General features: G+C 46.2%; 1 protein-coding gene and 1 long non-coding RNA gene across 3 annotated transcripts in view; both read right to left on the reverse strand.

Moving 5' to 3' along the window:
- Positions 1–5,903, reverse strand: part of LRRC20 (leucine rich repeat containing 20) — a 76,648-nt gene extending 70,745 nt beyond the window's left edge. For both annotated transcript variants that reach the window (XM_004021432.6, XM_042240776.2), the window contains exon 1: positions 5,815–5,903. The gene's annotated coding sequence lies outside the window, so the exon portion shown is untranslated. The remainder of the gene's footprint in view (positions 1–5,814) is intronic.
- Positions 5,904–8,150: 2,247 nt separating this feature from the next.
- Positions 8,151–22,871, reverse strand: LOC121817951 (uncharacterized). The gene is made up of 2 exons (XR_006058030.2): positions 19,076–22,871; positions 8,151–9,876 (listed from the first exon to the last, which is right to left on the reverse strand). It is a non-coding gene; the product is annotated as an uncharacterized LOC121817951 (long non-coding RNA).
- Between the last annotated feature and the right edge of the window lie 713 nt (positions 22,872–23,584).

Here is a 23,584-nt window from a genome sequence, read left to right on the forward strand (position 1 = left end):
GAGGGCCCCAGGCCACTCACCTCCTCCTGAGGGGCCCAGAGCCCAGGTGACATCTAGCTCAGCCTTCAGAGCAGCTGATCCACCCATCAGCCCGGCCCTACCAGCTTCCTGGGAGGGTTAACATGTGTGACCTCGCCAAGACCTCAACCCGTGTACGGGCAGGTGTGAGGATTCTGGTGTGTGCTGGCCTGTGACTCACTGAACTGGCAGGGCAGCGGGGAGGAGGCAGGGTGCAGCCAGGTGCAAGGAGAGACACCTGTCCCTCCATCCCACAGCCTCAAAGCCCTGCCCACTGCTCCAGCTCCCAGTTCTCCTCACCCACCTTCGCCAGGCTCCTTCCACGAGCGGGAAACGGGGACACAAAATCTCTGCTGGGTCGGACCTCACCATTTGGAGAGTGGGTGGTCTCTAAGAATTCCCTCCCCATGAGGCAGTAAGGAGGGAAGGTTACGGTTTTAGTCGCAGACCTAATTGTCACCCTGATGCTGAGTTTATCGGCAAGACCCCAGGGGAAAAGAAAGAAGGGGCAGGAAAATGAGAGAAGGGAGACGGGATCACTGGAGAGAAGAGGCTTAAAGAAGGGTGAGGATGGGATTTCCCTGGTGGTCTGCTAGTTAATACACCGTGCTTCCACTGCGGTGCGTGTGGGTTTGATCCTTGGTCTGGGAATTAAGATCCCCCATGCTGTGTGACAAAGCAAACAAGGATGAGGACATAATCAAAATGACCAAGTGTTGAAGACATAAGGGACTCAGGAAAAGCCTCCAACTCCTTTTCATTACAGAGAAGGAAACTGAGGCAGAGAAAGGGACTCAAGAAACCTGGCCAAAGTCAAACAAAGTAAGTAAATGGCAATAATCTAAATGAACTCCATCTCCAGTGCTCTCTTCTTTACAAAAGTCACCTACACTGCCAGAGGCAGCACCTCATGGAGAAAATGAATTTGAGGCCAAGGTCATTGCCCTTTTTTGCTCCTGGCTCCCAATCCCAGATCCACAGACAGCTCAAGGAGCTCTGAGAGTCAAAGACAGGACAACGTGAAGGGCAGAGAGAAGGGGGTGAGGGTACTGCTCAGAGCTGCCAACAGATACCAAGGAAAAGTCCACATGCGCTTCCTGGACAGGAAGGCCCAGTCAAGCCCACTCAGCTGCTCAGGGAGTCAGTGATGAGTTCAGTGTGTGCTCGCATCTCGCCAAGGATATACACAGGCCTAATGCCCAGCTCCGGCGTTTCTTAGTAGAGAAGCCTTGGGAAAGATTCTTAACTACTCCAAGCCCCAGTTTCTTCATCTGAGTAAGAGCTCTAGTAATACCTACCACCCTGGGTTCAAATGAGGATTGAACAAAAAATACGTACCTTTCTAGATCAGGGCTCAGGACACGTGAGTTACTTCCTAAACACTAGCTGAAAGGATGAAGCAGGACACGTGCAGACATGACACCAGCACCTAATCCCAGTTAAATATCCAGATGACTCTGAACAAACAAGTCAGTGGAACTCATCCTTAAGGAATGAGTAGAACTTCTCATCACTTCACCTCCAGGAAATCTTCCCAGATTGCCCCCACCCTCAGCACTCTCTCCTCCCTGAGTTTCAGGAGCACTTAAAGACTTAGCACAAACCTGGGTTATTCATGAGCTTTTAAAAATATACATACTTGTCCCCCCAATTGGCCTGCAGGCAACTTAAGACAGGGAGCAGATATATACTGTGCTTTCCCCCTGCACTTTATACCACATACTGAAGAAATGCTCAGTTGGTATCCCCCAATGGTGACATCAATCAACAGCCATCATTTGGGTTTCAAATCTAAATACAAGTCAAACAACTCTTACAACAAAGAAACTGTCCAAATAGAAGGGTCATGAGTCATAACAAGGCCAGGTAGGCAATTTGCATAAGATGTGCCAGGGTAGGTCAGTAGGGAATAGTTCAGACTAGGGCAAACTGGACTCAACACCTTCCCCCTGCTACCTTTAAGACCATCCTCTTAAGCCTGAGTCACAGCAATGCTGCTGGAAACTTGCAGACTCAGTTGAATGCCTTTATGAATGAGAATCCTGAGGACCCAAGAAGAGAGGTAAATCAGCTCAATAGAAACAAAGAAACCGCCTAACTCCCAGACTAGGTTTCTTCCTACATACCATCCTCCCTTCTTTACTCATCTCTAGTATTCATCATCGATAATCACAAACATGTATTGAGCAAAGGTTAGGGCTTCCCTGGTAGCTCAGATGGTTAAGAGTCTGCCTGCAATGCGGGATACCTGGGTTCGATCCCTGGGTCAGGAAGGTCTCCTGGAGAAAGAAATGGCAACTCACTCCAGTATTCTTGCCTGGAAAATCCCATGGACGGAGTAGCCTGGCGGGCTACAGTCTATGGGGTCACAACAAACAACTCCACCACTGAGCGACTAACATACACAAGGTACAGGGCAAAAGCATGTCGAGGAAGGAAATATAAGAAATAGCTCTGACTTCTGATTCTGATGAGGAAGGCTTTTCTAAGGAACATCACCAAGGCAATCCTGGCCTCACAAAAGAAGGTAAAGGGAAGGTAAATCTCCAAGCTTACCCAGGGTCTGTGCTAATCCTGGCGGGACTGGCTAGGCTGACTACTTTCAATCAGACACTATACCTGCAATTTCTACCAGCTGCCACCAGGTGGGAGCAGTAGTGCCTTAGGTCAGAACCCATTGATAAAAACTAGTTAAATTAAAAACCTCACCAGGTGGTGGCAAGCTCAGACATCCTATAATGTGGGTCAGAGATTGGACCTCAAAGCAGGAACAGGAATAGCCTGTAAAATCTGGCTGTCAAAGCAAATGACTAGAAGAGGCCCCTTATATTCCAGAGGATGCTTTGCATACAGCACAGATATGCCCTAGACTCCCAAGAGGTTCCAACTGCCTAAAATCACTACTCCACTCTCTGAGTAGGAAACCATGCTTCCTTTACCTAAAACCACCCCTCTACCAAGGGAGAATTCCTTATAAAGTCCAGCTGACAGTCCCTCTTGCAGGTCAGGTGACCAAGGCCTGTTACTCTTTGGCATAGGCAGGGCTGAGATGGGAGGGTGACAAGACCACATGCATATAAGGCCCAAGATGGGGTAAGAGGGCCGCAGAACTGAAGGAAGAACGAACTTGAGATGATGAGAGTCTACAGTGTGTCCCCAAAACTGATCCTACAAGGCTGCCCAACTTCGCTGAGAGCTCCTTTCAGCACCAACCCAACACTGGACCTCTTTGACCAAAAAGTAGCAAGAATTTATTGAGCATGTAACAGGAGCCGACAGAAAAAGGGGTTGGGCCAGGGGTTGAGGGGCTGTGGGTGGAATAAAGCAAACTGCACTTCTTTTCTTTTTGGCTTTAAATTGTTTTAAAGAAAAATAGAGAATTGTCTGAGTCACACATGAGTGATGGAGAGAGGTATGGGCCCACTCTTCACCAAGTGTGAAGTCCCCTAGGCAGAGCCACCCTAGGATGTGAGGGGCCCCTGACTAAACAAGCAATTTGAGTCAACCAAAATCTGTATCAGCACCACCACCCTGGCTGCCCGTTCTCATTCAGTTCCATGAAAGAAGATCATGCTAACCAGTGGGAGCAATCAGTGTGCAAGGCAGCACTCCTGGAACCAGACCCCAACCACAGTGTCCCAAGACAAGTCAACCCCACAGGCCCAAGTTCTGGGCTCCTTAAGACATCTGGTCAACCCCACAGGCAGGGAAAGGGGTAACTGAAAATCAAAGTGTCCCAAAGGAGATAAATAGGACCCATCAGCCCACATAGGTCAATTCTGGGCTTGGGGTCCCAAGCACCAGAGGGCAGCCTTAGAAAATTTCAAGGAAAGTGCTCTAAAGCCTGGAGACCCTTCAGCACAAGGTCCAGACTCATACTCACACTATTGCTGACCCAGCAAAACATCCCTCTCCAACTCCTCTTTCCTCAGAGTGTGCACTATTCCTAGGAAATGTTTAATCCAACAAACGTGTCCTGGGCCCTTCTATAAGGCCCACACTGGAGGAGTAGAGGTGCAGAGACAGAACATGGGCCAGGATGAGCTACCCATCAGATAAGAGAGACTCAGCGACGAAGGGCGGAATGAGCCACATGCTGGAGGTCACGGCACCAGCCTGAAGAGCCCGTGTGCCCTCTGCCATGAGGGCACAGGGCATGGTTGGGAAGAAGGAACAGAGGCAGGGGGTGAGCAGAGGGACCCAAAATGACAAGAGAAAGAGGAAGAGAGGCAGCCAGTCTGTCCCTCAATTCCTGGGGAAGGGGGCTGGAGTCCATTCTACAACTCTGCAGGCAACCACAGGAGTCTTTTGAGGAGAGGCAACTAATCCAACCAGAGTTTTGGAAAATTATCACTGTTGTGAGCAGTCCCAGTTGTCAGCTGGAAATACCACCCTCCTCACTGGGTTGTTTTGAGAAGTAAATGATACATAATTTTTGAGAAATCTCTGCAAAATGTTAAGCACTTCCCATCTAAGTGCTTCACTAAGACATTACTAATATGTGTTTAAAACCACTTCAGATGGTAAGTTAGGATAGAATAAATGTAATGCCAGAAAGGAAGTTGTCCTGCTTTGAGAGTGCTGGCAATAGAGCCCTCTTGTATCTATAACTTGGTTTCACCTGGATACAGGTTTGGGGAGAGATGATTTTTTGCTTAAACACTGACTACAGCCCTCCGACAGGGCTCCCGCCCTCATCAATGAGAATTCTACCTTATCTGAAGCCCCAAGATCTGTGCAAAGGAGCTGCTGCAACACCCCGTGCGCACCAGCTGCTCCTATATTTAGTTACTGGTGTGGTCACTTGGGAACTTTAGAGCCTGGCAGCCGCCCCGAAGGGCAACTGGAGCCTCTTGCGCCATGTGTGGAAGCTCCCCCCACCGCTGGCTGCAGCGGGTCCTCTGGACCTCGCCAAGTTAAGGAGCCACTGGAGAAGTGAGAAGCACTCGGCTGGATCGGACCCAAGGAGCCCCGAAGGCCCACTCGAGGCCGGACAGAGTTGACCCACTTCTCCACCCAAGGGAAGAAGCCCGCAGGGGCGAGGACGCGACGGGCTGCCCGCCCTGGTTTTGAGCCACGGAGTTCGCAGAGCCCGCTGCACGCTTCTGTATGGGAATCTAAGCATCCTCGGGCCGCCACCTCCCAGGACTGAGGGCGGTGGCCAGGGCAGGGTCCCCAAGCCTCGCTCTAGGGGCCCGCCTCACCGTCTTCCCCACCCCCCGGCGCCCGCAGCCAATGGCTCCTCGCCGCCGGCCCTCCGCTCACTCGGCAGGCGGGGACTGGGAGGAATAAAGCCAGCAGAGGGGTAGAACGCTGGTGATCGCCGAGGGCCGGGGACTCCCGCCGTTCCCCGAGGCCGAGAAGCCAGCTCTGGGACAGGCAGTTCCCCAGAGCGGAAGCAAATCCTGAAAGTGTGGCTTCAGGGACGAAATTTACAATAGCCTCTTCGAACAGGGGCGCCTCCCACGGAGAACGGAGGCCCTCTTGGAACGGCTTCCCCAGGCTCCCTATTTCCTGGTACCGCGGCGCCCGCTCCCCCGAGCCAGCTGCGGTCTAGCCGCAGTCTGCAAGCCAGAACCGGCCTGGCGCCGGGCCCCTTGGCACTGCAGAAGTCGCCACTGGTGCACCAATGCTCCTTCCACCGGGTGACTTGGGGGAGGGGAGGGTACTCTCCAGAAACAGGGACATTTCTCTCCCTCTCTCCCCCAGCCCCTCCAGCGCTTAGCCTCAGACTACGTTTACTTTACGGGGCACGAAAGTGGTGCCCGATTCCGGGTCGATCTCTGCTCCACTTACGGCGACAATGCCTCCTAGCGCCCTGCGCAGCGCAGTCACGCTCCCTCGGCCGCCGGCGGCGCCCCATGCAACAGCGGCTAGCTGAAGCCGGCCGGGAGGGGCTCGAGGGGCTGCGGGCTCTGAGCGCGCGGCCGCTTGGCCAATAGCTGTGGCAGGAGGGGCCGCGAGGCGGGAGTAGGCTGCCTTGTGCAACCAATCAGCCTGCCGTTCCCCACGCCGCGCCCGGCAGCGGTGCGCCGGGAAAGGCGGCCCGCGCGCTCGCGTCCGCAGGGTGGGTCCGCTTTGTGTTCGACTTCTGGAGCAAAAACGCTCTGGATGGCCGGAGTATAGAACCGAATGCGCAACAGTTTCCAGGATCAATATGACTGAGTGTCCGGATTTGTTTTTCTCAAGGGAGCAGAGTTGAACTAGCCAGATCAGGGAGATGGGGACGAGGGAGCTTTTCTTGTAATGCCTTAAGGCGCCCATTCAGGTTTTTAGAGGCAATTAATTCTGGCTACTGCTAAGTTACTTCTCCCCTCTAGATCCCAATGTTCATCTCTATAAAATAGAAATTAAAATGTATAAATATCTACTTCACAGGTCATTGTGAGGATTAACACATGAAAAGTTTAGTGGGGTGCCAGGCATGATGGCTCAGGGAAGGGTGGCTGCTTCATAGACCTAAGTTTACAGAGGATTTCCCATAGATTCCTTTTTTTTTTTTTTTTTAAGGCAAACCAAGACCTGGCTGCATCAGGTCTTATTGGGGCTGGAGGGATCTTCCTTGACTCATGCAGGATCTTTCATCGTGGGGCACAGACTCAGTAGTTGCCCCACCACACGTGGGATCTTAGTTACCAGACCAGGCATCAAACCCACCTCCCCTGCCTTGCAAAACAGATTCTTAACCACTGGCCCACCAGGGAAGTCCCTTCCCATATATTTTTTTCTAGGCACTGTGGGGAGGACCAAAGAGATGAGGGCCTGAACTCAACCAGCAATGGTGGTCAATGAGTCAAACGCTCCAATAAACAGAAGCGTGTGTGTAAATATGTGGGAGCCCTGAAGACATAATGTTTAATTCTGCCCCCTGGGGACTGGGGCAGTTAGACGAGGAATACACATTCACCTGGGTCTTGGTGGGTGTTATCAGTTAAATTGCATCTCCCCCCAACCAATATATATATATATGTTGAATTCTTAACTCCCAGTACCTGAGAATGTGACCTGATTTGGAAATAAGGTCATTGCAGGTATAACAGGTTAAGATGAGATCATACTGGCATAGGGCGTGACTGATGTCCTTATAAGAGAAGAAACACAAAGACACATAGACACATAAGGCCTTGTGAAGATGGAGGCAGGGTAGAGTGATGTGTCTACAAGCCAAGAAATTCCAAGGATTGTGGACAAGGATCGGAAACTAAGAAGAAGCAAGGAACGGGTGTTCCCTCAGTGCCTCCATAAAGGAACCAACTCTGCTGACACCTTGATTTCAGACTTCTAGCTTCCAGAACTGTGAGAATAAGTTTCTCTCGTATTAAACTACCTGCTGCTGCTGCTGCTGCTAAGTTGCTTCAGTCGTGTCCAACTCTGTGTGACCCCATAGACAGCAGCCCATCAGGCTCCCCCATCCCTGGGATTCTCCGGGCAAGAACACTGGAGTGGCTTGCCATTTCCTTCTCCAATGCATGAAAGTGAAAAATGAAAGTGAAGTCGCTCAGTCGTGTCCAACTTTTAGCAACCCCATGGACTGCAGCCTACCAGGCTCCTCCGTCCATGGGATTTTCCAGCCAAGAGTACTGGAGTGGGGTGCCATTGCCTTCTCCGTTATTAAACTACCTACCTTATGTCAATTTCTTATAACAGCCATGGGAAACTAACTCAGTGGGTAAGTAGGAATAAAGTGAAGGGAATGAGAAACACCTGTGAAAAAGTCTTACAAAACTGAGTGCCTAGTGTTTGCAAGGCCCTGTGTCATAGGGTGGACCAATGTGAATCAAACACAGACTCTGCCCTCAAGAGATTGCCACTCATGGGGTGGGGTTGGAGGGAGGGTGGGCAGCAGCCAGGTTTTCTGACTCCTTGTGCCTTCCTGGGAAGATTACAAAGGCCTCTCCCCACCCTCATCATCACCCCATCCCTGCCACACACATGCTAGGAACCAGATATAAATAACAAACAGATCAAGTCCCATCTGCCCAAGCCAAGATTCTCACAACCCTGGACAAAGCAGAATCTGCTGCTCCTGTTTCAGTTAAAACCAGCCTGACATTTCTGGCCAACTTCTACATACAGTTGCCAAAAACTTGGCCTCTGTTCACTGGTGCCGAATAGAAACATGGAGACTGAACTTTGGAGGAGCAGCAAAGAGTAGCTTTATTATTTTGTCAGGCAGAGGAGGCCATGGCAGGCTAAGGCCCTCAAGACTTCCTGGGAAACAGGAAATGGTCTTGTAGCTTCAGAGCGAAAAATAGGCTGTCGATAAGGATCAGGACCGATGCAGTCTTGCATTCTTCTTTCCTCCTAGAGACACTGAGATCATTAGGGCTGGCAGCAGGTGGTTCCAAACAGGTTCTGGTGGTCCTTGAGGTCATCATTCTGTGACCTTCCTTCTGGCATGAAGAATACTCACAAAGAAAAGGAGTGTTAGGGAGTGTTGTCTTCAAGAAGTAAACATCAGGTACATAGGACAGCTTTGGCTAGAAAGCAATCATTTTCAGAGTACAATTAAGCAAGAGAGGGGGAAACAAAACATCTGTAGGAGACTAATTGTATGGGCAGAAAGAGTACGAGCTGAAAACGGGCTAACGTAATGGGGGTGCCTCAACTAATTTCTGCTGCAGCAATATGGCTGTCTTCTGTCTCCTGCTAGGCCTCATACAGACCAGGGATGGCCTGTGTAATGCTTCCATGCACAAGGTAAGTGCTCAGTAAATACCACCGACAGCCCCAGCCTGGAATTTTCCACATTCTTCCCATGTTCACTCATCCTCCTCTCTCAGGAATTTCATCCTGGACCAGCCTTACTCCACAGGGACATGATTCCTCCCCATCTCACATGCCATCTCTTCTATTCCTGGTGAGTTTGCTCTCCACAGCACTTTCTGCTTCACACCCAATATGGCACATTTGCACAGGCCTTTGCTCCCAAGACTGCCTGCTTTCAAACAGACCAGAGCCAGAGCTTGGTGTGTGGTATGTGCTTGTATCAGTCAGTACATTTTAGTTTGTTTGTTTGTTTGTTTTTTTCCTGCATGATGGAATACCCCAGAACTTAGAGGTGGCTTTAAAACATATTAGTTTATTTCATGATTTTTGTGGGTCAGGATTTTAGGTTGGGCTCATCTGGGTAGTTCTTCTGGTCTCAGCTCGACCTGCTCATGCTTCTGAGGTAGTTGCTAGGCAGCCAGAGGCTCTGCTTCTTGCAGGTGGCTATCAGCTGAGGTAACATGAGGCCACATGTTCCTCACACATCAGCAGGCTAGTCCAGGCTGGTTCACACAGAGCTGCAGGGTTCCATGAGCAAGACTGGAATCATGCAGGTCTCTCAAGGCCAAAGTCAGAACCTGGACTGTGTCACTTCCATAGATGTATTGACTAAACCAAATCACAGCAACACCCTGATTCAATCTCCTGATGGGAGGAGCAGCAAAGTCACATTGCAAGGAACACAGATACAGGGATAGATAGAGAGCTGGGGCTAGTTTTGCAGCCTACTGCTGTGCTCAAAAATATTCCCATGATATCTACCACGTAGTGGGTAGTCAGTCAATACTTATTTACAGTGCTAAAATTTCCAGTCACAATGTTTACAAACTTCATTCAATGCAATTAATTGGCAGAATTTTAGTCCTCACTCATAAGCTATCCATTACCACCTTTGGTTTCAGAATAGCAAAAGAGAGCATCAGGAAGACAAGCCTGTGTGAGGGGAGTCCCACGGAAGCTTCTCAGGGAAGAAGTTCGGTTGGCCCCAAACAGCCTCCTCTGAAGAGATCCAGAGCATCTTTAGAGAACTGGGTCCCCAAGGGACGTGGTCCAAGCCTGGTCACCTGATTGAAAGCCATCCATCTTTACCTGTGAATAGAGAGAGACTTAGATGTTAGCCAGGGCGCAAACACAGTCCCAATTAAGCCTGATAGCTTAGCAAGCTGCCTGCCAGATAGGAAACAATTTTGTGTGATGACAAAATTGTTATCTGACTGTTTCCTGGAGGGTCTACCCCTCCACTGAGCAGGATAAATTCTCAGGGCACTTGTGGAAGGGACATAACCTGTGAACAGAGCCAACAGCTCAACTCCTATGACTGAGAGCCCTGATGGGGAACACTTCCCATCAGAGAATCACTAGAATCAATCTCCAGGCCTCCTGCAGTTTGAACTGCATCCTCCCCAAAAGATACATTGGAATCTTAACCCCCAATGCCTCAGATGACATTGTTTCAAGATAGAATCTTTATAGTAATAAATTAAAATGAGGTGAGCAGCGTAGACCCTGATCCGGTAAGACTGATATCCTTGTAAAAGGGAGAAATTTGGTCACAGACAGACAAGCATAAAGGGAAGACAATGTGAAGGGGCACAGGGAGAAGAGGGCCCTCTACAAATCAAGCCAAGGGTTGAGACCTGGGATGGATCCTTTCCTTATGACTCTCGTCTTGATTTGTCAACCCAGCTAACATCTGGTTTCAGACTTGCAGTCTCCAGAACTGTGAGATAATAAATTACTGTTGCTAAGCCATCCAGTTTGTGGTCGTCTCTTATAAAAGTGATACAAGGCCTTCAATCTCTCCTTTTCCATTCTGTTCTCCTCATATTTGTTCTTATCATACACCCCTTGAGGGAAGAGTACATTTGGGTAGAAACAAGACATGAAGTCTCAGTGACATGGATGAGGCAGACCCATGCATCATCCTTTGCCTCCCTAAGTCTTCCATCTGGGGCCATACCTCTGCCTAGAGCCAAGTTACCATAGCCAGAAGCTCAAGGTCACTCCAAGTCACTGCCATCCTAAACAGAAGAGTGGTTCACCCCAGTCCCTCTTCCAGAAAGCTTAGCCTAGTGAAAGGTACCCACCATGAGCCCCCCTGTTGATAGTGCAGGCTTTGCAAAGATGATTGAGAAGCAGTCAGTTAACTAAAGATGCTTGCTGTTTGCTATGGAGAATAAGATTAATACAAAAAGTGACTATAACAAAGTGTTTCTCAAGCTTCAGACATTGCCATAGCACTTTCTGGATATTTGCAATATCTGAGCCACTCAACAATGAGCTTGAGTCACTTGTATGGACCCAGAGGGTGCATCCTACACTTCTTTTTCCAACCCTGCATTTAGTGGCATCATGTAGGTTATTGGAAATAAGCATGGTGACAAAACTTACAGTGTGGAAACCAGCACACACTACAAATCAGGACTTTTTGGAGGGAGGCTGTAATACAGTTTACTTGCTGCTGCTGCTAAGTTGCTTCAGTCGTGTCCGACTGTGCCACCCCATAGACGGCAGCCCATCAGGCTCCCCCGTCCCTGGGATTCTCCAGGCAAGAACACTGGAGTGGGTTGCCATTTCCTTCTCCAACGCAGGAAAGTGAAAGTGAAGTCACCGACTCATGTCCGACTCTTCTTGACTCCATGGACTGTAGCCTACCAGGCTCCTCTGTCCATGGGATTTTCCAGGCAAGAGTACTCCTTTAAATTCATTTTTCCTTTAACTAAAAAAAAATGTTTATTTTATAGCCAAGACATGGAAGCAACCTAAATATCCGTTTACAGACAGATGGATAAAGAAGATGTGATATATATATGTATATGGAATACTACTCAGACATAAAAAGAATGAAATCATTCCAGTTGCAGCAACATGGATGGACCTAGAGATTATCACACTAAGTGAAGTCAGACAAAGACAAATTTCATATGATATCATTTATATGTGGATTCTTTAAAAAAGAATACAAATTAACTTATGTACAAAACAGAAATAGACTTACAGACTTAGAAAACAAGTTATGATTACCAAAAGGGAAGGGGGGAATAAATTAGGAGTTTGGGGTTAACAGATACACCCTATTATATACAGAATAGGTAGAGTTACCCAACAATCCCACTCCTGGGCATATATCTGGAGAAAATGGTAATTTGAAAGGATGCATGCACCCCGATGTTCACTGCAGCACTATCCACAATAGCCAGGACATGGAAGCAACCTAAATATCCATCACCAGAGGCATGGATAAAGAAGATGTGGTGCATATATGCAACAGAATGTTACTCAGCTATAAAAGAAACAAAATAAGGCCATCTGCAGCGACATGGATGGACCCAGAGATTGTCATACAGAGTGAAATAAATCAGAAAGAGAACAACAAATATGTAATATCACTTACATGTAGAATCTAGAAAAATGAACTTATTTGCAGAGCAGAAACAGAGTCACAGATTAGAAAACACACTTACAGTTACCAGGCGGGTAAAGAGGGAGTGGGATGAATTAGGAGATGAGATTGACATATATACACTAGTATATAGAAAATAGATAACTAATAAGAACCTACTGTATACCACAGAGAACTATATTCAATGTCCAATAATGACCTACAATGGAAAAGAATCTGAAAAATACATATATATATGTATGTACGTATATATGAGAATCACTTTGCTATACACTTGTGACTAACACAACATTGCAGTAATAAGTCAACTATACTTCAAATTTTAAAAACGTTTAAAGGAAACTTTGTATTATTACTACAAGTGGAAACTTGTATCATTTACTATAGAAAGTAACATTAAAAATAAACAATAAGTCAATTGTATCTCAGTAGAAGTGGAAAACATTTTAAAATATAATTAAAATGAATCAATGTTATTAAATTATAGAAAATTATTGTTGCCTACTAAAGGCCTGCTTCTGGGACTTATAAAGACTTGTTCTCTTTATAACTGAGTCTAGCAAATGTTAGGGAGATGGTAAAGCGTACCAGTGCCTTGGTTAATTGAAGATGATTGAACAAGATTTTAAAAGGGAATAGTTCTCACATCAGTGCTCCTGGAGCTCCAGGAATTAGCTCCTTGGGAAAGATTTGTCATATTGCAATAAAGAGAAATTTCAGTTGAGCAGTACCAAGTAAAGAGTTCTAAAAACAGGCTGCTCCCAATGTGCCCACCAACTGCAGGGATTAAAAAAAATGGTACTTGAATAAATCTTAGGGTGAGTTAAATTTCAATAGGCACAGAAGAAGAGTGAGAAGCCAGGGAGAGTAGGAAAGGAGGAGGAGAGGGAAGACCATTCCTGGAGGAGGGCTCAGTTTGAGCAAAGGCTCGGAAGTCAGCAGGTTCATTGCATTCCTGCCCGAGGCTTGGGTTGGGGGTTGGAGGGAAGGAAACAGTGGGATTAATAGGAAAGGGTGCACTGATTTGCCCACGAGAGCCTTCACTGCCAGAATGACGAGGGCGTACTCAATTTACTTAACTGGATGTTTCACTTAGCTGTTGCTTTGCAACAGACCTCACTGAGCATGATTGGCTCACAACCATAAATGTGTATTATTTCTCTCAGTTCTGTAGTGAAGCTGGGCAGTTCCATCTGAACTGGTTTAGCTGGTCTCTACAATCAGCTGGCACCTGGCTGGGGCTGGATGACCTAGGACAGACTCACAGCTGCATCTGACAGTAGGGCTTGCTGTTGGTTGACCGGCCTCTGCTCCACATGGTCTCTTACTGCCCAGGGGTTCAGCCCAGGCTGAAAAGCAAGCCCAGGGTGCTTTTCAAACCTCTGCTAGTGGCACAGTTTTCTATTACCTGATTAACCAAATCATGGCCAAGCCTGGAGTCCATACGGAAGGGCAACAAGGGTGTGGATAGAGGGAGGAGTAAACATTTTGGCACCATGAAGGCATCAATCTCCCATAATAGGTAACAGAAGATCTCTGGAAGCCTTGGAGCAAGGGAGTGGTGTGACTAGGGAAGCACTCTGGGAGGACGGAACAGAGCAAGGGATGATTTGAAATGATAAGGATAACAATGATGATTTATACTAGAGTGTCACTTTTTCTACTAAGCTGTTACTTTACTCAGTCTTTACATACATACATACTTACACAGGTACACACACCTGTTAGTAGCCCCATTTTAAAGATGAGGAAACCAAGCCATGAAGAAATAAAAGAGCTTGTCAGAGGTCATTGAGCTACTAAGTGGAAGCATTAGGATTCAATTTCAGGTAGCCTATCTCCATAACTCTGCATGTAAAACTACTGAACTGTTGACTGAAGAAAATGCAGAACCTAACAGCTGTTGAGTTATGTTTTATTTGTCAGATATTCTTAGGATTTCAAGCCCAGGAGACAACATCTCAAACAGCACTAAGAAGACTGCTCCAAAGAAGAAAAGGGGAAGCCAGGGTATATAGGAGGTTTTGCAGCAAAACCAGGTAGTTGGAACATCCAAAGATTATTGTTAATAAAAGAAAACCAGATATCTCAAGTTAAGGAAGTTAACACTTCTCTGTGTATAGCAAGATGCAGGAGTCTGGGCTCACTGAAATCATTCCTTTGGTATGCGCCTCAGCTATCTGGGCGCAGTGTCGGTGTTTTCCCATCCTAGGTTTCCTTGGGTGTGCTATGGGGTGGTGGTGATGGGGGTGACTGCTAGATGGGCTTGGCAGTGGGCTGCCCATTTGTCTCCATCCTGAGCTCCCTCAGGGCTTACCATCCAGGCGGCCGTAATGTGGTGGCTTGGTGGCTGTGATATCCTTTGTTTACTGATACAGCAGACAACAGTTTAGTTCTCAAAACTATGGAAGGACTCATGAGAAAACCCTTTTGATGGTCGATGTGAGGAAGAGAAGGGCCAAATTTAGGGTAGGTGTAGAGGGGACAAAAAAAAAAAGGATAGATTCAACAGACAATTATGAGATAGACCCTGCAGCACTTGGAAACTGGTGTGAGGGGAAATGTATGGATGTGAGAGCTGGACAATGAAGAAAGCTGAACACCAAAGAATTGATGCTTTCGAACTGTGGTGCTGGAGAAGACTCTTGAGAGTTCCTTGGACTGCAAGGAGATCAAACCAGCCAATCCTAAGGGAAATCAACCCTGAATACTCATTGGAAGGACTGACGCTGAAGCTCAAATAGTTTGGCTACCTGATGCAAAGAGCTAACTCATTGGAAGGGACCCTGATGCTGGGAAAGATTGAGGGCAAGAGAAGGGGGCAACAGAGGATAAGATGGTTGGATGGCATCACTGACTCAATGGACATGAGTTTGAACAAACTCCGGGAGATGGTGAAGGACAGGAAAGCCTGGTATGCTGCAGTTCATGGGGTCACAAAGAATCAGACATGACTTGGCAGCTAAACAATAACAACAAAACTTATGGGAGAGGTGTCAGGTGTGGGGGACTAGGCTGTGCCTTGCACAGGATTAAGGTACCTGGAGGTCTTGCTGGTGTAGGGTGAACAAAGAGGAGGAGGATGTAGAATATGCTGAGAAGGATATTAAGGAGATGTCCATTTGGAGCTGCCCAACAAAGTCTTGTAAGTAGAGGTCAGGAGGTGCAGAGAGAGACCAGGGCTGGAGGTCAAGGCTGCAGTCTCATAGGTCAGAGGCCCTGGCTGAAAGCTGCACAAGGATCCTCACAGAGAAGAGAGGGGAGGGCACGGTGAGAACTGGCAAGGTCTGAGAATAGACACTAGAGCAACATCTGAAGGTGGGTGCTGGGTGTGAGAGAGGAGAAGTCAGCCCAGCAGAGAGGGCAGAAAGGGCTCGTAAAAGGTGTGGGTCTGGAGAGCTTCAGTGGAAAGTTGGGCAGCAGAGAAGCCAGATGCTGCAGGGAGGCGAGGAGGGAAGAACTGAGAAAAGTCGCTGAGTTTGATCATTTAGACATTGCCAATGAACACTGCTAGGGGCAGGACCAGATAACTATTACAAAACCACAGGAATAACAACACATTGCACTTAGTATGCATCAGGCATCATTCTTAGCATTTTACACATATTTATTTGTGTACGTCTTATAACGTCTTTGTCCTCCTCGCGCCTTCCCTACTCTCAGACTCCTGAGTAATCCTCAGTCTCTAACCACAGTAGACGTAAGACATGGTTTGTGGCCGCTTTGATCCTTCCCCTGAGTAGAGTTCTTCGAGGTCACATCCTCCTCTCCCAAGCATTTCTGAGTGTGGAAGAATCCTTCTGCATCCTCCTCTGAAGGCTGTATCTACCTCTATAACGAATTCCCTAACAAGACATCTCTGTGCTCAGCCTGGGTGAACCTCTCACTTACTTCTTCTGTCTTTGAACTTTGCCCCACAAATATATGCATCCTATTAAATTATGGATCCTCAAAAGACACTTAAAGCTCTTTGAAGGCAATGACTGGGACTTTTTTTTTTAATATACAAATCTTTTATTGCATATATGATTTGCAAACATTTTCTTACTGTCTCTTCATTTTCCTGTTCATCCTCAATCTCTTTTTGATACCCCCCACCCCAGCACAGGACTTGCATCTAGAACCAGATCAGTGTTTTTTCATTTACAAGCCAATACTCATCAGCAAGTTGAGAAGCCAGTTTAGTGACTGTATTAGTTATCTATTGCTGCATAACCAATTATCCCAAACTTAGTAGGTAAAATAACATTTATTCTATCCTGGTTTCTGTAGGGCGAGAATCTGGGCATGGCTTAGGTCGGTCCTCTGGCTCTGAGTCTCTCACTGTCTCTGGAGGCTAAACTGAAAAGAACCCTCTTCCTGCCTCACTCACAGGGTTGCTGGCAGCATCCAGTTCCCATGGGCTATTGGACTAAGACCTCAAATCCTCATGAATTGTTGGCAAGAACCTCCCTTGGTTCTTTGTCATGTGGGCCTTTCCACAGAGCATCCCTCAACATGGGAACTTGCTTTATTTAAGCAAGCAAGGAAGAGGGCAAATGGGAGCGTCAGCAAGAGAGAGTGCTGTCAGAACACAAGTCACAGTCTTCCGTAACCTAATCCAGGACTTCCTGTCACTTGACACCTCACCATGTCTGCTGTGTTCTGTTGATTAGATGCAGGTCAGTAGGTCCAGCCCACACTCAAAGGGAAGGGATTACATAGGGTATGACTATCAGGAGGTTAGAATCACTGGGAGCCATTTCAGAAACTGCCAACCGCAGTGGGTAATACTAACATTTCTTGTGAATGGAACAGGATAGAACACAACAGGGAGGTTCACATGTGATAAGCGTATTATTTAACAAAACTTTTGTTTCAGTTTGATATAAATGAATGAATGTACCGAGTCACAATAATGAGTGTGGGACTTTTTAACTGTAAATCAATGTCAAAAATGCTTATCAGCCACTGTCCTAGATGATGGCTCAGCTCTTTCAGCATTTTTTAAATTGAAGAATAGTTGATTTACAATGTTGTGTTATTTTCAGGTGTACAGCAAAGTGATTATTATATACATATAATTTTTTAGATTCTTTTCCATTATAGATTATTATGAGATATTGAATATAATTCCCTATGCCATATAGTAGGTCCTTGTATTTATCTATTTCATATAGCATAGTCTGTATCTGTTAATCTCAAAATCTTAATTTATCCCCTCTCCCCCCTTTCAACATTTTTAAAATTTCAGCTTTATTAAAGCATAACTGAAATATAAAATTGTGAGGTATTTAAAGTGCACATCGTGGTAACTTGGCACAAATATACACTGTGAAAGGATTCCCCCTACTAGCTAATTAACATATCCATTACCTCACAAATTTATCTAATTTTTTTGTGAGGACATTCTCTTAAGAAATTTTAATTTTACAATACAGTGTTATCATCACATTTTATATCAGATCCTTACCTTTCAACATTTTGAGTGGCGTTCAGTGAATGTTGGGTGAAATGATGGATGGACAATTGGGCAAGTGGGTGGATGGCTGAGTGAATGAATGGATTTATGAGTGGATCGCTTTACGGGGAGACGGATAGCTAGATGGATGCTTACTGCTCTTCCAAGACGATTTTTAAAATCTATTCATTAATTTACTTTTTACTACGTCAGGTCTTCTTTGCTGTGTGTGGGCTTCCTCTAGCTGTGGTAAGCCGGGGTTGCCCTTTGCTGTGGTGCGAGGACTCCTCATTGTGCTGGCTTCTCCTGTTGCAGAGGCTCCAGAGCGTGGGCTCAGTGGCTGCAGAGCACAAGCTTTGTTGCCCCGAGGCATGTGGAGTCTTTCCAGGCCAGGGATTGAACCCATGTCCCCTGCATTGGCAGCCAGATTCTCATCCACTGGACTAGCAGGGACGTCCTCTTCCAAGATGATTTATCAGGCCAAACTAGCCCACAATAAATTCTCATTGACCCAAATTCCAATATGATTTGCTTCGAGTTTATATAACACATATATTAACATTCAGAGATTTTTTTATTCTGATAGTTAACTAATTCTTTTAACAAATATTTTATTTAATGTACACTTTGTCGCAGGTACCTCATTGGGTGTTATGGAAACAGTAATCAGCAAAAGAAATATGGTCCCTGCTTTCCTGGAGTGTTGGTATTAGAGACAGATATTAAGAGGACATTCAACTACATCCTGATCAGGGTAGTTTGTGAAAAGGGCTTTGAAGGAGAGTACAGGGGAAGAGAGCAACAGGAGGGCCTGCTTTAGACTGGGTGTTGTGGGGTGGGATGGCTCTTTGTGGAAACCTCATTTAGACTGGGGCTTGAACAAACAGTATGGGTGAGCAGGCCCAGGCCAAGAAGGGGAGAAGAGTATCTGGGGCAGGTATTCTGAAGCTCAAGGCTCTGAAGCTACAAAGCACTGGTGTTTGCAGGAAACCAAGAGAAGGTCTGTGAGGCTGGCATGCAGTGGGAGAGAGGGCAAAGGATGAGAGTGGTACAGAGAGCGGACTAGGCAGACGGGGCTGGGCTTGGTAACCTTGTATGGTCTAAGTGCAACTGGAAGTTTCCTGTGGCTGCAATGTGGAGAAGGATTGGAGGGGCCAGGAGTGGACCTGGGAAGAATAACTGGAGGTGCATTCAGTCTTCCAGGGGAGAGATAAAGGAGACAGACGGATGTTAAAATAGTTAGAAGGCAGAACCATCAGGACATGGAGGTGGATTGAACTCAGAGACTGAAAGAGAGGTGAGCCTTTCCCGGCTGCTACCATGACCCAGGCCTGGAAGGGGACAGATTGGGGGTGGGGGTGATTAAGAGTTCAGCATGTCCAGTACTGTGTTTGAGATGAGGGAGATACAGCTACCAGGGCATCCATAAGAATGCCACCACTTACCTCTTGTTGAGTCACCTCATGCCAGACTGGCATCCGCACTCCACATGCATCTTCTTACTGGCTCCAGAAGATCACTGTGCTCTAACTTCCAGTGTTATCTCCATCTTAACGACGTGAAGACTGAGCAGAGAGATGACATAACTTGCCCAGAGTCACATGGCTCGTACCTGGCAAAGTCAGGGATTCAAATCCTGTCCATCGACTCCCTCCACGAGGGTGTGGATTCCCTGAACAACCCCTGGGAGAGGAGGTAGAAGTTGGGGAGGGGCCTTTAAATCGTCATATCCCGTCCTACAGTGCCCTCAGAGAAGACCACACCCCAACAGGCCTGTCTCAGCCTCTCTGTAGATTCAGACATGTGTATGCCTGTCTGAGAGGTCTGTGGGGTGAGATTCTGCGGGGCTGTTTGCATGAGGGATCAGAGAGTCTCATGGGAAAGTGCTGCCCAGAAGGTAAGAGGGCAGTAAGGTGCTTAGCCTAAGCACAATGGGTCATATTTAAATATAACGTTATTTCTCCCTAGCCACAAAAACATACTTGTCAAGTGCAGAAAATATGTAAAACACACACACAAACCCACAGGCACAATGGAAAAAATAATCTATAACCTTATCTCTCAGAGATAAACTCTTATCATTTGGGTGCATGTCCTTCCTGTCTTGTGTTTATATATATGATCATTTTGAACATATGGTTTAGAACCCTGTTTATTTCCAAAGGAAGAATTCCTAGCAATTAGGCCAAAGAACAAGCATATATTCAAGTTTTTAAATGAGAATGCTACGACTTCTGGCAGGGCTGAGACTAGAGTGGCTTAGGAAAACTAAGGTTCCTAAGGAGACTTAGGAACACAATGATGCAAAATTTAAGGAGGGTTCATGTGCTCACAGCCACAGAAAGCCAAACCTTGACCGCAGATATCTGCAGCAAAGTCAGGGTTTATTTGCAGGATGCACAGCTAAGAAGTGGGAGACAATTCTCAGATCCACTTCAACTCCATCTTTGAGCGAGGGATGTTTTAAGGGGGAAGGACAAAGAGGCTGGGATTAATCATCGTCTTGTGACGTTTCTTAACCACGGTTTCAGGAGTCAAGATGTCTCTAGTTTACAGTTCTTGGCCAATCGGCCCATGGCTAAGAGGTCTGTGAGCTCATCTTGCCCTGGGGAAACAGCCTGAATTCATACGCTAATGATTTCTACAACAGCAATTTTAGTACATTAACGATATTATCAACAGCAGCAGTCTTAGTCATCTGACTCTGGTTAATGGGTGTTCAGTTACCACAAGATTGAGGTCAAAGGGGACAGGAAAGGGACTGAGTTCAGAGGAGGCAAGCGAGAGCGTAAAGTTTTGGATAGAGGTATTAATCATAAAACTCAGGAAGGGGACTCAGTTTTAGGGGGACTCGGTTTCACACTCACTTGCCGCTGCCAATCCTACACAGGTCTGATAGTGCCTCTTTAGATTTTGCCCCACCCAAACCCTGCCCCTAGCTTCTGGGTCTCAGTGAGAAACCGAAAACTAGAGACAGGACTGGTTTGGAATCAAATCACATGCCGGATACGTCAGAGTGGAGAGTATCCCATCTAACAGTGCGGAAGGACAAGTACATCCGAAAATACACGAGTCATCCCTACTTTATTCTCATGGAATACATCACTTAGGGTTCATCTATACCTCCAAATACTTCAGCTTAGATAAGATAGGTTCTCTCCTATGAAAAAGGTGGTCTAGGCAAGCTCTGCTCCAAAAGATCGTCTAAAAATCAAGACGGCCAGTTACTCTGTCACCTTCAAAACGTTCCTTCTTTCTCTGGGTCCAAGGCTACTATTGCAGGTATAATATTTCTAAGCTGTCAGGGAGAGGAAAACAAAGTGTCTGGAGCAAGCCACTTTGCCTTTAAGGAGCTGACCCACATGAGCAGTCTCCTTTACATCCTGCGGCTGGGTCTTAGTCATGTGACCAACCCTAACTACAAGGGAGGCTGGGAAATGTAGTCCATGATTGAGTGTTCTTGTGCTCAGCTAAAACTTGTGAATTTTATAACTATAAAGAAGGGGAAAATGGATACTGGGAAGTAATTAGTGATCTCTGCCCAGAGGAGGGATTTAGGGTAGGAGTGCCTACATTTTATAAACCATGTTTTTCCTGGGCAAGAAAAACAAGATTTATTTATTTAGCTTAGTCTCCACCTATTAAAATGTAGGTGTGAATGTGTGCTAAGTCGCTTTCAGGTTCAAACTGCTGGGGTCCAGGAAAATATGGTTTATAAATGAAGATTTTATGTCTACAGTCTAATTATGAACTGACTGAGGGAAGAGTCGAGACTGACTGTGCAAGTATCCTCTGCATGGCACAGGACTGAGACCCTACATGCTTAGTCACTGTTTATTGATCCATCGTTCATTTATCAGCAGGCCAGGAAATGAGTCACTCATCCACTCGTTTCACACCTTCTTGGAGATCGGCTTTTCTTGCCTCTGACTTCCCAGGACTTTGGCTGATGCCATCGGTTGCTATTCCAACATCCACCTTCTTTTTTTCTCATCAGTAGAATTCACTTTTGTTTGGGGCACCAGGGTAAAAAGTAAAGACATCACTTTGCTGACAAAGGTCTGTATAGTCAAAGCTATGGTTTTTCCAGTAGTCATGTACAGATGTGAGAGCTGGACCATAAAGAAGGATGAATGCCAAAGAACTGATGCTTTCAAATTGTGGTGCTTGAGAAGAATCTTGAGTCCCTTGGACAGCAAGGTGATCAAACCAGTCAATTCTAAGGGAAATCAACTCTGAATACTCGTGGGAAGGACTGATACTGAAGCTAAAGCTCCAATAGTTTAGTCACCTGATGTGAACAGCCAATTCATTGGAAAAGACCCTAATGTTGGGAAAGATTGAAGGCAGGAGGAGAAGAGCACGGCAGAGTATGACATGGTTAGATGGCATCACTGATTCAATGGACATGAACTTGCTTGAACTCTTCGAGATGGTGAGGGACGAAAGACTGGTGTGCTACAGTCCTTGGGGTTGCAAATAGTCAGACAAAACTTAACAACTGAACAACAATAGACCAACTATACACTCATTTTCCCTGCCCTCTCTTGAAACTATGGGAAAGCTCCTGTTGTGGTCTGGTCAATTGTAACAGTTTCCTAGAGCTGCCATAACAAGGTACCAAAGACTGTGTGGCTTAAACAATGGAAACGTACTGTCTCGAGGTTCTGGAAACTACAAGTCTGAAATCAAGGTGTCAGCAGGGCAATTTCTTTGGGAGGGCAATTTTAGTACACTGGGAGTGAAGGATGAGATGGCTGGATGGCATCACGGATTCGATGGACATGAGTCTGAGTGAACTCCGGGAGATGGTGATGAACAGGGAGGCCTGGTGTGCTGCGATTCATGGGGTTGCAAAGAGTCGGACACAACTAAGCGACTGAACTGAACTGAACTGAACTGGGAGTGAAGGGTCTACTCAGTGTCTCTCCTTGGCCTGCAGATGACCGTCTTCTCCCAATCTCTCTCTCTCTGTCTTTTAAAAAAATATTAATTAAATCATTTACTTGGCTGCACCAGGTCTTAGTTGTGGCCTGAGGAATCTAGTTCCCTGATCAGGCATCAAACCCGGGCCCCCTCCAATTGGGAGGGCAGAGTCTTAGCCACTGGACCACCAGGGAAGTCTCTCCAATGTCTCTTTACATTGTCTTCCCTTTGTGTCCAAGTTTCTCCTTTTTACACAGACACCCTATTGGATTAGAACCCACTCTAATGAACTCATTTTAACCAGGAATTCCCTGGTTGGCCCTGACTCCAACCTTTCATTGCCAAAAGCTTGGTTTTGATCCCTGGTCAGGTGTGGCAAAAAAAAAAAAAAAATATATATATATATATATATATATATATATATATTTGTATATATATATATACAATCCAAATAAGGTCATTCTGGGGTACTGGAAGTTTGGACTCCAACATACCTTTTTGGGGAAGGGCATAACTGAACCCCTAGCACTAATGAAATAAAAACAGAAGTCAGTTGGGGGTATTTTGCAAATGTTCACTTTCCTGATACAATAAGACAAACTTTCTTCCTGCCTTAAATGTAAATATAAGAGCTGCAGCCTTGAGTACCACGTTTTGACCATGACAGAGAGGCCCTGAATCAACTCCAACAACCTCAGAGCTCTGGACTTCTTTTTCTTTAAAAAAAAAAAAATTTTATTTAACTGTGTTGGGTCTTAGTTGTGGTACACGGGCTTTCTCCATGGTATGTGGGATTTTAGTTCCCCAACCTGGCATTGAACTTGCGTCCCTTATATTGGAAGGTGGATTCTTAACCACTGGACCACCAGGGAACTCCCTGGACTTCTTACTACATGGCTTTTAAAGAGAGTTTATTATTATTATTATCTAAAAAATGATTCCATAAGATGTTACAGAAAAAACCTGAATGAACCTTTTGGCCAGCCCAATATCTGCAGGTGTGAATGCAGGAATGAATTTCTAACTGA

Source organism: Ovis aries, chromosome 25 (assembly GCF_016772045.2).
Source record: "Ovis aries strain OAR_USU_Benz2616 breed Rambouillet chromosome 25, ARS-UI_Ramb_v3.0, whole genome shotgun sequence".
Lineage (NCBI taxonomy): Eukaryota > Metazoa > Chordata > Mammalia > Artiodactyla > Bovidae > Ovis > Ovis aries.